This window comes from Podarcis raffonei, chromosome 15 (assembly GCF_027172205.1).
Source record: "Podarcis raffonei isolate rPodRaf1 chromosome 15, rPodRaf1.pri, whole genome shotgun sequence".
In the NCBI taxonomy this organism is placed as follows: domain Eukaryota; kingdom Metazoa; phylum Chordata; class Lepidosauria; order Squamata; family Lacertidae; genus Podarcis; species Podarcis raffonei.
In genome coordinates this window covers 38,803,319-38,817,071 of record NC_070616.1, presented here as the reverse complement: position 1 = coordinate 38,817,071, position 13,753 = coordinate 38,803,319, and positions in this window count along the sequence as shown.

Sequence of the window (13,753 nt, the reverse complement as noted above, 5' to 3'; positions counted from 1 at the left end):
TAAAGGGACCCCTGACCATTAGGTCCAGTCATGACCGACTCTGGCTTTATTGGCTGAGGGAGCCGGCGTACAGCTTCCGAGTCATGTGGCAAGCATGACTAAGCTGCTTCTGGCGAACCAGAGCAGCGCACGGAAACGCCGTTTACCTTCCCACCGGAGCGGTACCTATTTATCTACTTGCACTTTGACGTGCTTTCGAACTGCTAGGTTGGCAGGAGCAGGGACCGAGCAACGGGAGCTCACCCCATCACGGGGATTCAAACCACCGACCTTCTGATCAGCAAGTCCTAGGCTCTGTGGTTTAACCCACATCGCCACCCACATCCCTGCCCATTACATTACTGCTGGGCTAAAGCACAAAAGAGAGAATGTCAACTGCATCAGTGTCATCGCTTGGGAACTTGTGGCAGCAAGTTTGTGGGGAAGAAGGGAGCTTGGACAGCTGAAAAGTGGTGGATCTCAAGGAGTGGAGATCATGGGCACAGGTGTGGTTATGGGTATGAGGACAGGAATCTAGGAGGTTAAGATCATGGAAGGCTTTGAAGGTAGGAGTGGGGGAGAAATTTGATAACATTTAAAGGTGAACCTACCCAACCCACACGTTCTGAAAGTTTCTCACTTCTCTGAATTTTGCGGTGTAGTTATCTAGCCAAATAATGTGTACAGAAATGCATATATTGGTGAAAGCATACAAAAAATGCATTATACTAGGGAAATCTGCTTTGCAAGTATGTCAATATTATGCAAAATTGCATACACAAATGTTTAAGTTAGGATAAATTAGAACTACAATGCTGATGAATTTTCATGAGGACTGAAAAAATGAAAAACAGAGGGAAACCAAAATTTACAGGTTCTTCCATCCCTATTTGATGTCAAGGAGAAGGCATTTGTGTGGAATCTGAGAGCAGGGTAACTTGGTCTTTCATTTTGGGTGAAAATAAGTTTCAGACTGCAGACACACACACATACACCCAGCAACCTAGAAACTCTGTAAGAAAGAAAAATACTGGATTCATAGTGCAGCTTGTGCCTTTAGAAGCCCATTTCGAAACACATTCAAAGCAGCTGCCCTTGATCGCAGATTGAGACACTGATGGGCTAAATCAACCAGCACTGGTATATAATATGAAAGGCAACAAATGGACCAGGGATTGGTCCTTTGGGAGTCCACGGTAGTGATTCACTCTTGGAGATGAAAATCCATCGATGTAAACAAATTGTTTATGGTCTGTTAAAGAAAAGCTGAACCAATGGAGTGAAGCAGAAGTAATTCCTGTCTAGCTCTCAGTCTTGCAGAGAAACACTTGTAGGTCTGATTCTGAAGCTCTTGCCAGCAGTTCATTTCAGGGAAGCCTTTGAAGATCACATGGTGATGGCAGTTCTTTTATGACCCTGTCCAAGTCAAGAAAAAAAGTCAGTCATGATCCAGGCCAGGCAGTAATGGCTGGCGACCATTGGGACTGGTAGGGCAGAAGGCAGGGAGCCCAAACAGTAGGTGGCACTAAAGCCAATGATAGATGGAGCCAATTCATAGAACCATAGAGTTGAAAGGGACCCCGGGGGTCATCTAGTCCAACCCTGCAAGAATCTCAACACATGGTCCCCCATCCAATTTGAAACCATACCAGCAATTTTTTTGCTGCACCATGCTCCTCCCTCCTAAGTTCTATAAGAGCAACACTGAGACAAAAGAGGAAGGAAGAATTTGACAGGCAGTGCCACTCTCTGAACTGGCTGTAAGGCAGGAGGCAGACAGGTAGGGAGCAGCTGAGAGCAGGGAAGATTGGTAGGGCAGAACCCTACCCACCCTAACAAACTAGCCTCCATTGAGACAAGGAGTTGTTAGGATAGCCCTTAAAGGAGTTTATTCAAAGGGTAATTGATGTTGGGTTTGCACATCTGATTAAATGATAAGTAATCAGTTGTGGTTTTGGTTGTTTCAGCTATGATTTGCACTGATCATTGTATTTGCAATGGAAGGACAGAATACTAATATGTTTAATATGTACTTGTAATAAACGATAACATCTCATTTGAAGCTGCTTTTTGCTGTTTCGGAATGTTGCTTCGTCTAGGCCACTGCTGTCCGCTTCAACTGGCAATAACAGTTCTCCGAGGTCTATTCCCCAGCTCTACTACATGGAATTATTTTCCTTGGACATATTCAGGATTAAATGCTAGAGCCTCCATGTGCAAAGCACCTGCTTAACCACTTAGGAGTGGAGCCCCACTGTCAGTTCCTACCAAAAAAGGAACTCAAAACACCTCTCCAGCAAGAACTTTCAACTGTGCATTTCTAGGGTGAAATATCACACAAATACATAGCACACGGCAGAAGATGGATCCAAATAGAATAGTGTGTGCCAGGAAACTGATATTTTGCCCTATCACCCAGTTTATTGCAGATGTTCCTCTGGTATGGAGCTTACGTCAAATAATGTGATTGTTGTTGTTGTTGTTTAGTCGTTTAGTCATGTCCGACTCTTCGTGACCCCATGGACCAGAGCACGCCAGCCACTCCTGTCTTCCACTGCCTCCCACAGTTTGGTCAAACTCATGCTGGTAGCTTCGAGAACACTGTCCAACCATCTCGTCCTCTGTCATCCCCTTCTCCTTGTGCCCTCCATCTTTCCCAACATCAGGGTCTTTTCCAGGGAGTCTTCTCTTCTCATGAGGTGGCCAAAGTATTGGAGCCTCAGCTTCAGGATCTGTCCTTCCAGGGCTGATTTCCTTAAGAATGGAGAGATTTGATCTTCTTGCAGTCCATGGGACTCTCAAGAGTCTCCTCCAGCACCATAATTCAAAAGCATCAATTCTTCGGTGATCAGCCTTCTTTATGGTCCAGCTCTCACTTCCATACATCACTAGTGGGAAAACCATAGCTTTATACAGACCTTTGTTGGCAAGGTGATGTCTCTACTTTTTAAGATGCTGTCTAGGTTTGTCATTGCTTTTCTCCCAAGAAGCAGGCGTCTTTTACTTTCGTGGCTGCTGTCACCATCTGCAGTGATCATGGAGCCCAAGAAAGTAAAATCTCTCACTGCCTCCATTTCTTCCCCTTCTATTTGCCAAGAGGTGATGGGACCAGTGGCCATGATCTACGTTTTTTTGATGTTGAGCTTCAGACCATATTTTGCTCTCTCCTCTTTCACCCTCATTACAAGTTCTTTAATTCCTCCTCACTTTCTGCCATCAAGGTTGTGTCATCTGCATATCTGAGGTTGTTGATATTTCTTCCGGCAATCTTAATTCCGGCTAGGGATTCATCCAGTCCAGCCTTTCGCATGATGATTTCTTCATATAAGTTAAATAAGCAGGGATACAATACACAGCCTTGTCGTACTCCTTTCCCAATTTTGAACCAATCAGTTGTTCCATATCCAGTTCTAACTATAGCTTCTTGTCCAACAGAGATTTTTCAGGAGACAGATGAGGTAATCAGGCACTCCCATTTCTTTAAGAACTTGCCATAGTTTTCTGTGGTCGACACAAAGGCTTTTGCATCTTTGTCCATGGAGTTTAAAGGAATAATGTGATTAGTGGCTTTTAAACAGTAGATACAGCACAGATGAGAAATCTGTAGCCCTCAGATGTCACTGGACTGCAGTTCCCATTAGCCCTGATCACTGAGCATGCATGCTGCAATCCTACAAAGTCCGGAGAACCACAGGTTTCCCATCCCTGAGATTTAAAGTACATTGCTTCCCCCAAAATAATCCCAAGAAGGGTAGTTTGTTAAGGATATTGAAGATTGTAGTTGTGAGGGGTAACCAGGATTCTTTAGAGGACTCAATATATTTAAACAGACTTTAAATGCATGGTGTGGACTATAGCATTTGGTGCAGATATAGCTACATTTGCCTGCCTTCATATGGGAGCTGTAACATTTGAATTGGCCAGCAGTGCCAAGAATGGTTGGATGCTGAGGAGATGCCTTATGTTGTCTTTTTAATCACTCATTCCTTGTGCCAGATTTGCTAAGCAGTCACTCCTAGGTAATCTTCTGGTAACATGGCAATGTTTGATGTGGGATTCCTTAGCACATCTAGGAAGCTGCAATTTAATTCCAGGCTTCAGAAAACAGCTGAGAGCAAGGCAAACTCCACATCCATCTGCTTCCTTCACTTATACTTGTAAGTGGGCATGTGGGGCTCTACCAAGCAACCCCCGGTGAACTTTCATTTCTACCTGAGCGCTTTTATTACACCAACCATGCCCCACTTTATTTCTCAGCTCGGTAACCCTTCACCATTCTCCTTTTAACAGGTTCATAATCACCGGCAACATGATCAGCAATAAAGCAGCAAAGGGAACCACTATTTAGTTCAGGCGTCGGAAAGGGAATTTAGAAAAAGCTATAACTGAAAGACGCAGGTGAAATAAATGCATCAAGCCACAACTCCCACAGCTCACTTAAGTGAAGTTTAATGGTTGCAGTCGCCCATGAGATCTAATTATACAGGACTCTGCAGATGGATACTTTTTTAAACAAACAAACAAACCACCTTATCTCTTCCTAAATTCAGGACATATAAGCAAGGATCCAGCACTATGAAACATCAAAACTTGAATAAAGATGTGGAATAGGGCACTAGGTGTTTTTTTTATTGCATTCATAACTACTGTTAATAAAAAAAATAAGTAAATACAGTACATATCATTGGAAAACCTGGTTGCACGGATACATTAGAAAGATAGGGGATCTTAGATCATTCAGATAGTTTTCTAGTAAAAGTATGAATGAAACAAAAATGCCCAGGAGTTAAAAGCTTGCATAGTCATTATTTTTAAACAGGTAAACTTCTTGCAATGCAATCCTATAAATGTCCACTAAGAAAGTCTTGCTGATTTCAATGGGACATATTCCCAGGTAAGTGAGTATATGATTGCAGCCTTAGTTTCTTTTTATAGTGATATTTCTAGCTCACTGCTCCATTAAGTTTAAAGGCGATTTGTGAGATACCACACTGATCCATGTTTTGAGCTGTGAATATTCCCCCTTCCATTAATAAAAAAATTGCTACTGCAACATTTGAGCTCCCCCACCCTCAACTTTTTGTTAAAGTATATTACAGGTCCTATACAATGCAGATAAGGAAAACAATGCTTTCCTACAAATGGTCTTTCGCACCTCTTTACATCCTCAAACTAGTTTTTTCTAGAATTGCCCCCAACACAGATCCAGTTGGGATCTGTGCACACTTACATGGGTGCAAGTCCTGTTGACTCAATGAGACGTCCTTCAAAGCCCACTGATTTGGGTCATGCATGCCTTTCCTGTAGAAGCGATTCAAATACAGAAGTCATTTCAGGTAAAATGATAGATATTCTAGACAAATCTGATGATGACGGACAGGAAATTATAGCAGCTTTCTTCTCCTCTCTTCTGTCCCCCCTCCCGCCTGCCCCCGTTACATTTGGAAGGGTTTTACATTATCTAATATAGTGCTGTGCAGTGATCCTCAGCAACTTTCCACTATCTCTTAGACCCCCCCAAAAAAATTGCTTCCTGAAAAGCATTTGTATCCCAGGGAGCCTTTGATACACACTCAAGCTCTGGTGATAACTCATTAAACAAAAACTCAGGGTAACATTTTCAAATGTGAAAATAAATTATTTTCAATGCCCAGTGGAAAGCTAGGTGTGAGATTTATGAAGTTCACATCCATCAGGAAGTAGAAGGCTGAATGCCTGCAATTTGGATATGAATTTCTCTGCAGTTCTCACAAAGTGAGGGTCTCTTGGGCATCCAGTGAACCAGTGGAACGTGGAGGGGACAGGGGGAGGAACTGACAAACACCAGAATTCAGATTCTGATTGGGCATTTCAATTAATTTGCTGTCAAGTGCCTGAACCATACCGTGTGATCGTGTCAAGTCAACTGCATCCATCCACGGAGGAAATCTCAAAAGTCTTCCACTTTAAGCTACCAAACCAATCAAATACATGGAGAACAGTAATATGCAGTGGAGCTTGGTGTGCAGAATGCAGCAAATCTATAACAGAATCATGTACCTGGAAGGTAGGGAAATGTTCCTGAAACAAAGAAGGGTGAGCTCCTTAAGGCTGTATTTGGATTAAGCCACAGAGCCTAGGGCTTGCCGAGCAGAAGGTCAGCGGTTCGAATCCCCGCGATGGGATGAGCTCCCATGCTCGGTCCCTGCTCCTGCCAACCAAGCAGTTCAAAAGCACGTCAAAGTGCAAGTAGATCAATAGGTACCACTCCAGCGGGAAGGTGAAAGGCGTTTCCGTGCGCTGCTCTGGTTCACCAGAAGCGACTTAGTCATGCTGGCCACATGACCCGGAAGCCGTACGCTGGCTCCCTCGGCCAATAAAGCGAGATGAGTGCTGCAACCCCAAAGTCATCCACAACTGGACCTAATGGTCAGGGGTCCCTTTACCTTTACCTTTAGAAAAGATATGAGTTTTTCAAGGTGGGGAAGAGAATTGGAGGGATGCAGAGATGTTTTTTTCTGAGCCAATCTCAGTGCTTGGGTAAATGCCCCCACTCATTCCCAACCAGGATCAATAGGCCCCATCTGCTCAATACATTTAAAGCAGTATCACACCACTTTAAACAGCAATGGCTTCCCTCAAAGAATCATGGGAAATGTAGTTTGTTATGGGTACTAAGATTTGTCAGGAGACCCCATATTCCCCTCTTAGAGATACAATTCACAGAGTTCCCTGGACAAAAAGGACTGTATTTTTATTTCAGTAAATCCATGCAACTAATATTAGAATTGACCCAGACTGCTACACAGATAGCTAAAATGTATATATATTAAATTAGGGAACATCCAGAATGAGAAAGACTTATGCCAGAGAACATTTCTGGGCCTTCAAAAACAACATTCTGATTTCAGGCCAGAATTGAGAGCCACTTTCCAGAATCCTGCCCAGATAGTGGCACCTTACAGCCCCAGGCCCTACTCAGGACTTTGACTGTAAGGTGCCATAATCAAAAAGTCTTGTTGTGCCAGATTAGGACCTGAGACATGATGGTTCTAATCCCCACTCAGCCATGAAGCTCATGGGGTGGACTAATGTCTCCAGCCCAATATAATTTACAAAAGTTGCTGTGAGGTTTAAACGGAGGAAGAGAACCATTTATGCCATTTTGAGATCCTTGGAGCAAAGGTGTAGTGGGATATAAATAATAAGCGAACCCATCCAGAAAGAATCCTCTCCTATGGTTGTCCAGGTTTATTTTTAACTGGTGGGGGAACTGTTGCCCACCTGCATTACTTTTGCCCACCGTGGATTCAAATTGTGAAAGTCTCTTCCACAAAGCAGACCCTCCTAAGAACCCCCTCACACCAGAAACTATTTGCTGACCTACCCAACCCCTCAGTTAGTGATGGGAGTCTTTCTTCAATATCTCTGCAATGGAATTTCTTTCTTATTCTTAGAAAACGTATCTATAGGGATGTCCATCTGTCCAGCTGTGGAGCAGAGCATCTGTCTATGAGGGATGAACAGAGTGTAGTCTATTTCTGATCCGTTCCACTTTCACATGTGTTCATTCATAAATGTGCTCTGTCAGGTTACTACATTACTGTACAAAACCCACATGAAAACTCACATTTAAATACATATTTTTGAGCATATTTTCTGAGAAAATGTGAATTTCTAAATGCACCATGTCAAAACACACATTTCTAAATGTATTTTTATCTTAAAATATTCATGTTTAAAAATGCAATTTGATGTGTTTTTTGAGCTGAGAACTGTATTGCAGACATGGAGAAATGTGGAATCCAGTTTCAATCCCTGGCATATGCAGGTAGGGCTGAGAGCATCCCCTCTCTAAAACCTTGGAGATCCACTGCCAGTCAACCCAGTCAGTACTGAGATTGATGGACCAGTGGTCTGACTCATTGAAAAGGCAGCTTCCTGTGATCTTATGTTCCTAACTATGTTCCAATCGGCACATATTTTCAGGATGTGTGACTCCAGCAAGTTTTATTGGAATTCACAAGGGTCAAATACCTCCTACCATTTCAAATCAATCATCTTACTCATTTCTCATTCCAGAGCGTGCCTGCATCTCATCTTTCTGCTGCCTCATAGTGCTTGCATTTCTCTGCCATCTCTCAGTAGGGCACCGCAGACCCAGTGACAAATCCCCATTTCCTTCTATGAGAGCCCCCACTGTTCTTTCCATCCCATTTTGTTAGCAGCTCCTTGCAGGAGATTTGTGTCTTGACAGCATTTGAGCAAAGTGGAGGCGACAGAAGTGATTAGCCATAACTAGTAACACCAATGGTTATTTTGTTCTTTCTGTGTGTGTGTGTGTTTCTTTTATGAAATGCAAGGTAATAACCAGCAATCCTTGCTGCTGCAGAGCTCCCATTTATTTCCGTGAGCCTTGCAAAAGGGCTCTTGAACAAGGCTCATTAAAACAAACACAGCTTGCATAGCCACCACGCTTGTTAGATGACACCCACCATTTGTTAGAATTCCTGCTCCATGATTGCAGTCATGGGATTTTTGTCTATCACACAACGGTATATGTTTTGACTCCACAGAGTGGGAAGGGACAGAAACAGGGACTATTGTCCTTTGTTCTTTTTCTCTTTGCTGCCTGATGCTAGAGAGAGAAGGAGCCATGTTGCAGTGCTCCGTGTGTGTTTATATGTAAATAAAGTAGATTAGCCAAAATGATGAGTTGCTGAGGTCTGTCACGCAAGTTGTGCAAACTCTGCAGATCCCTAAGTGTGCCGGTGTTGGTTGGCATCGGTCACTGTGATGTTTGGGTAGAAGAAAGCTTTTGAAGCTCCCGAACGATCGACCATGAGGGAGGGAACATGCCAGTCGGGCACGTGTCTCTACCAGGGTCCTACTCGAGTGTAGGCTGAACTCCTGACACCATTTTCAAACATTCCCTTTTATTTGGCACTAACTGTCAAAGTAAGGGGGGAAATAATATTTCCAGACAATTAACATTTTTAATTGACATTCAACCTCGGTCAGGGGTGTCTCTGAATAACATGGCAGTGGGGATGGGCGTACCTCACCATTTGGGTTTCTCTTAGTTTCTTATTTTCCCATTCCTAAATCAGTTCTCTACATCAGTTGTGTGTTTTCAAGTCCTCGTGTAAATTCAGCAACATTTCCGTGGTAATTTCTCCTAATGTACACATCTTCGCAAAGCCATTTCCCATAATGTAATGGTCTTTGCATGTTATTTTCATTGATGTATGCATTTTTTTAGGCGTACTTTATCCTAGTACATGCATATTTTGCGTTTTGGGCTGTGTATTGTTTTGGAAACCACAAGTGAGGAAGGTTCCCTTATGAATGCAAACTGAATCAAAATTTTGCTGCCATCCCTAACATGTCAGGAACTCTGGGAGCTGAATTAAAAACTAATTTCTATTAATAGAAACACTGCCACATCTCAGGCACCTGTACTGATGTATTTGTATTTTAAAACTACTCCTGGCAGTTTAAAAACCTAGAGGAATACTGTCTGGTTCCTGAGCAGTGGGTTGGTGGGTTGTTGTTTTTTCATTTGTTCGTGGTTTTACTGAGGAATGCTTATGGAGGGAAAGCAGAATCTACATGGATTTCGCAAGAGAGTCAGTGTGCTGTAGTTGTTATTGTAAGAGGAGGAAGAGGAGGAGGAGGAGGAGGAGGTTGCCTGGTGGACAGAGTTGCAGCAAAAGCCTCCAAGCAGCAGCTCTGGGAGAGAAGAGTTGTAAGGTGATGGCAAGCTCAGGGCTGCATGGGTGAAACCAGGAGAGCCAATCAGTGCTCCTTCTGGTGCACTCCTGAAGCTGCATTTTGCTGGTGTCTTGTACCTCCTCCTGCTGCTGCTTCTGGTAAGTGGCAGCAACACTGCTACCAGCAGGTCATTGCTGCAGCTGCATGCCTCTGGGTGAGCCACTCGCACGTTAGAGTGTCAGACTAGAGACCACGCTTCAAATCCCTACTCAGCAATGAAGCTCCATGGGTGACCTGGGGCTACATCTCTGAAACTTTCCTACCTGCCTCCCAGTTGTTCTTCTCAGGATAAAATGGGGAGCGGGAGAACCATGTACACCACCTGGAACTCCTTGGAGGATAGTTGGGACGTAAATGTAATAAGCAGATGAAGAAATAAATATGAAAGATTTGAACAACAGCAGGCAGGGATCTCCTGCTTATAAATGCTTCCGGGGGGGGGATCATGGATGGATCTATATAGACGGGAAAAACACACTATAAGTAAGTCAGAAATTAAATTATAACAAAATAAAAAACCTATGTAAAAACACTATAGAAAGTTTTTGTGCTCTCTGACGCCATCTGGTGTTGCATGTTTATAATGCATTCAAATAGCTGTTTTTTTACTAACATAGCTGTGTCCCATAAAAAGGTAATAGGTAAAGGGACCCCTGACCACTAGGTCCAGTTGTGGATGACTCTGGGGTTGCGGTGCTCATCTCGCTTTACTGACCGAGGGAGCCGACGTACAGGTCATGTGGCCAGTATGACTAAGCCACTTCTGGCGAACCAGAGCAGCGCACGGAGACGCCGTTTACCTTCCCGCCAGAGCGGTACCTATTTATCTACTTGCACTTTGACGTGCTTTCAAACTGCTAGTTTGGCAGGAGCAGGGACCGAGCAATGGGAGCTCACCCCATAGCAGGGATTCAAACCGCTGACCTTCTGATCAGCAAATCCTAGGCTCTAAGCCATAGCGCCACCCACGTCCCGCTGTGTCCCATATTTTGCCGCAAATTGGCCTTTTCTATGGATCCAAATTTTACCTCATATTGGCATTTTCTATTGATCCAATGCAAAGGGCATTTAAATTGAGGAAGTCCCTTCCTTCCTGGCCACCTTGCACCCTCAGGTATTGGAATCAGGGATCACAAGCGGAGACTTTTGCAACAGCCATGATGGACAAGGATAGCCTCAGGTTTCTAATAAGAACTAGAGGGGCAAACTACCCATTACAAGCAATCGTTAGCTCAGAAGGTCACATTATTTAACTGAAAAGCATCCCGGAGAACAGGCAGTTCTGGCTGGGAGAAATTTCCAAAGCATGTCCCTGCCACCACCACCACCACCCGTTTGCTTCTCACAGGGTCTGTGACTGTGGACAAGCATCTTGAATTCAAGGGGGTGGAAAGCAGATGCAGGAGAATCTGGGGCAGAAATAGATAGTAGGGACAGGCTTAAGCACTCAGCAGTGCCCTCAGGGAAGGACTTTGGGGCAGATGTCCAGGGCCCCGCTCAGGGGAAAGAGCAGGAGGTCCCCAAATACACCAGGGGCAGCTTTCCACACGAGGAAGTGAGCCAATACCCACTGCCATCTGAAGAGCCCCCTCAAGCACCCGGGACCATTAAGCACCAGAAATAAACCGACTGCACCACAGCAAGCACTTTTTTTGCACAGAGCATAGATAAACTAAGGAATTTGCTCCCAGGAGGGGCAGTGGTGGGGGCGACCAATGTGGACGGCTTTAGGAGAGGATTAGGCAAATTCATGGAGGATATGGGTACCTTGGTGGGTGTATTCTGCCTTCACAGTGGGAGACAATGGGCTTCTGAATGCCAGCAGCTGTGAACCACAAGAAGGAAGCTGTAAGCTCTTGCGCTCAGGACCTCCTTGTGGGTTCCTCATGGGCACCTGACTGACCACTGGCCCTTGGGCCTGATCCAGAATACTCTTCTTCTTTTCTGCTTCTACCCAACATGGCACTCCTCCACCAAAAAAACACTCCTCCCACAAAACTTGTTGGTGTTTATATGCAGTGCTTATATATATATATATATATATATATATATATATATATATATATATATATAGGGGTACTCTCATTTTCCTGCTCATATTGAAATACTGCCCCTCAATGAGGACAAACTTAGATTCACAAAATGTTTAGGGGTATGCATCCCCCCGCGTACCCCCAGAAAAAAAGTGCTGTTTATACGAGTGGGGGGAAAGCTGTTGATGTGATTTGGTTGGAAGCAGACCTGGATATAATCCAACAGATCTTCCACAGTTACTTTTGTTTTGAATAAGTAAACTTTGCACCTTTGTTTTACTTTGCTTTTTTAAAAAAAAAGGAAAAAAGGAATATTACATTTTCAATTAACTATTATGCAAAAACACTTTAGTGCCCAATAGAAGCAAATGTGTAATTATATAGGCAACCAATCTGCCTGTGCTGAGTTGTTGTGTGATAAACACTGCTATAGAATCCCTAATTAATTCTCTCACTGTGTGAAATAAATCACCTTGCAAATACTAAATGGAGTGGGGGGGGGACTTCATCTGTAATATGGCTTTGTGATGCCACAGACACAGTCACCTTCTTCTGTAGTTGCTTATCGTCTGCAGATATATATTTTTTCTATTTGTGTCTCTAGATATGCTCTAGACCAGCCTTTGCCCACCTGGTGTTTTTACATGAGTAGAATGTGTATTTTTATTTAAAATGCATCCTGGGTTATTTGTGGTGCATAGGAATTCGTTCATTTCCCCCCTCAAAAAAATATATATAGTCCGGCCCACCACATGGTCTGAGGGATGGTGGACCAGCCCGTGGCTGAAAAAGGTTGCTGATCTGAAAAAGGTTGCTGATCTAGAAGGAACCCGGGTGGTGAAGGCTGAACTGTAAGCTGTTCAGTTCCATACTTTGAGGCAAGCTGAATCTCTGTGGAGGGAAACCACGTTCAGATGGCTTTCCCCCTAAGACCTGTTTCCTTGCTTTGTTTTGCAGAACTAACACTGTTATAGGTGCTACGTAGTACTCATTCTGCACTTGTGACCGTGCTGTACTTTGCAACTCTCAGCCTGTTGACATCAGGCAGGCAGTTTCACTGTACTGTACTTTTATCCACCTGCTTAAAACCTGTTTGTTTAAGGCAAACCTAGCGCCACAACCTCAGAGTCAGCCACGACTGGACCTAATGGTCAGGGGTCCCTTTACCTTTACCTTTACCTTTATCCACACATGTGGAAGTTTTGTGTTTTTTTATTTCTTTTTAGCCTCCATGGATCTGATTATCTCCTGAATATTTTAAAAATACCTGTTTTAACCATTTTTATCGATAATTTCTAATATAGTTTATATTTTAGGAATTTTTTTGTAAATAGGCTCCTTGTTGTTGTTGTTTAGTCATTTAGTCGTGTCCGACTCTTCGTGACCCCATGGACCAGAGCACGCCAGGCTCTCCTGTCTTCCACTGCCTCCCGCAGTTTGGTCAAACTCATGTTTGTCGCTTCGAGAACATTATCCAACCATCTCGTCCTCTGTCGTCCCCTTCTCCTTGTGCCCTCCATCTTTCCCAACATCAGGGTCTTTTCCAGGGAGTCTTCTCTTCTCATGAGGTGGGCAAAGAATTGGAGCCTCAGCTTCACGATCTGTCCTTCTAGTTAGCACTAGAAGGACAGATCGTGAAGCTGAAGCTCCTTATTCATGAGTAAATCAATGGGCTTTGCTCCTTATTCATGAGTAAATCAATGGGCTTTGCTCCTTATTCATGAGTAAATCAATGGGTCCAATGGGCTTTGGACCCAACACTCCAGTGCTCTTGATGACTAGGGGGATACTTCACCTTCTCCAACAGTCCTGGGGTAATATGCCCTTGGAAATATGCCTCCCCCCCAGTCCTTATGGCACTGGCTTAAGCTAGGCTTTGAAAAGGAGGCATGGGGCTCTAGCAAGGTTCTAGAGCACTCCCAGCTCCTTCCCAAAGCCCAATAAGTGCTTGCCCAGCTTTGAGGAAGAAGAAGGGTGGCTCTAGGACC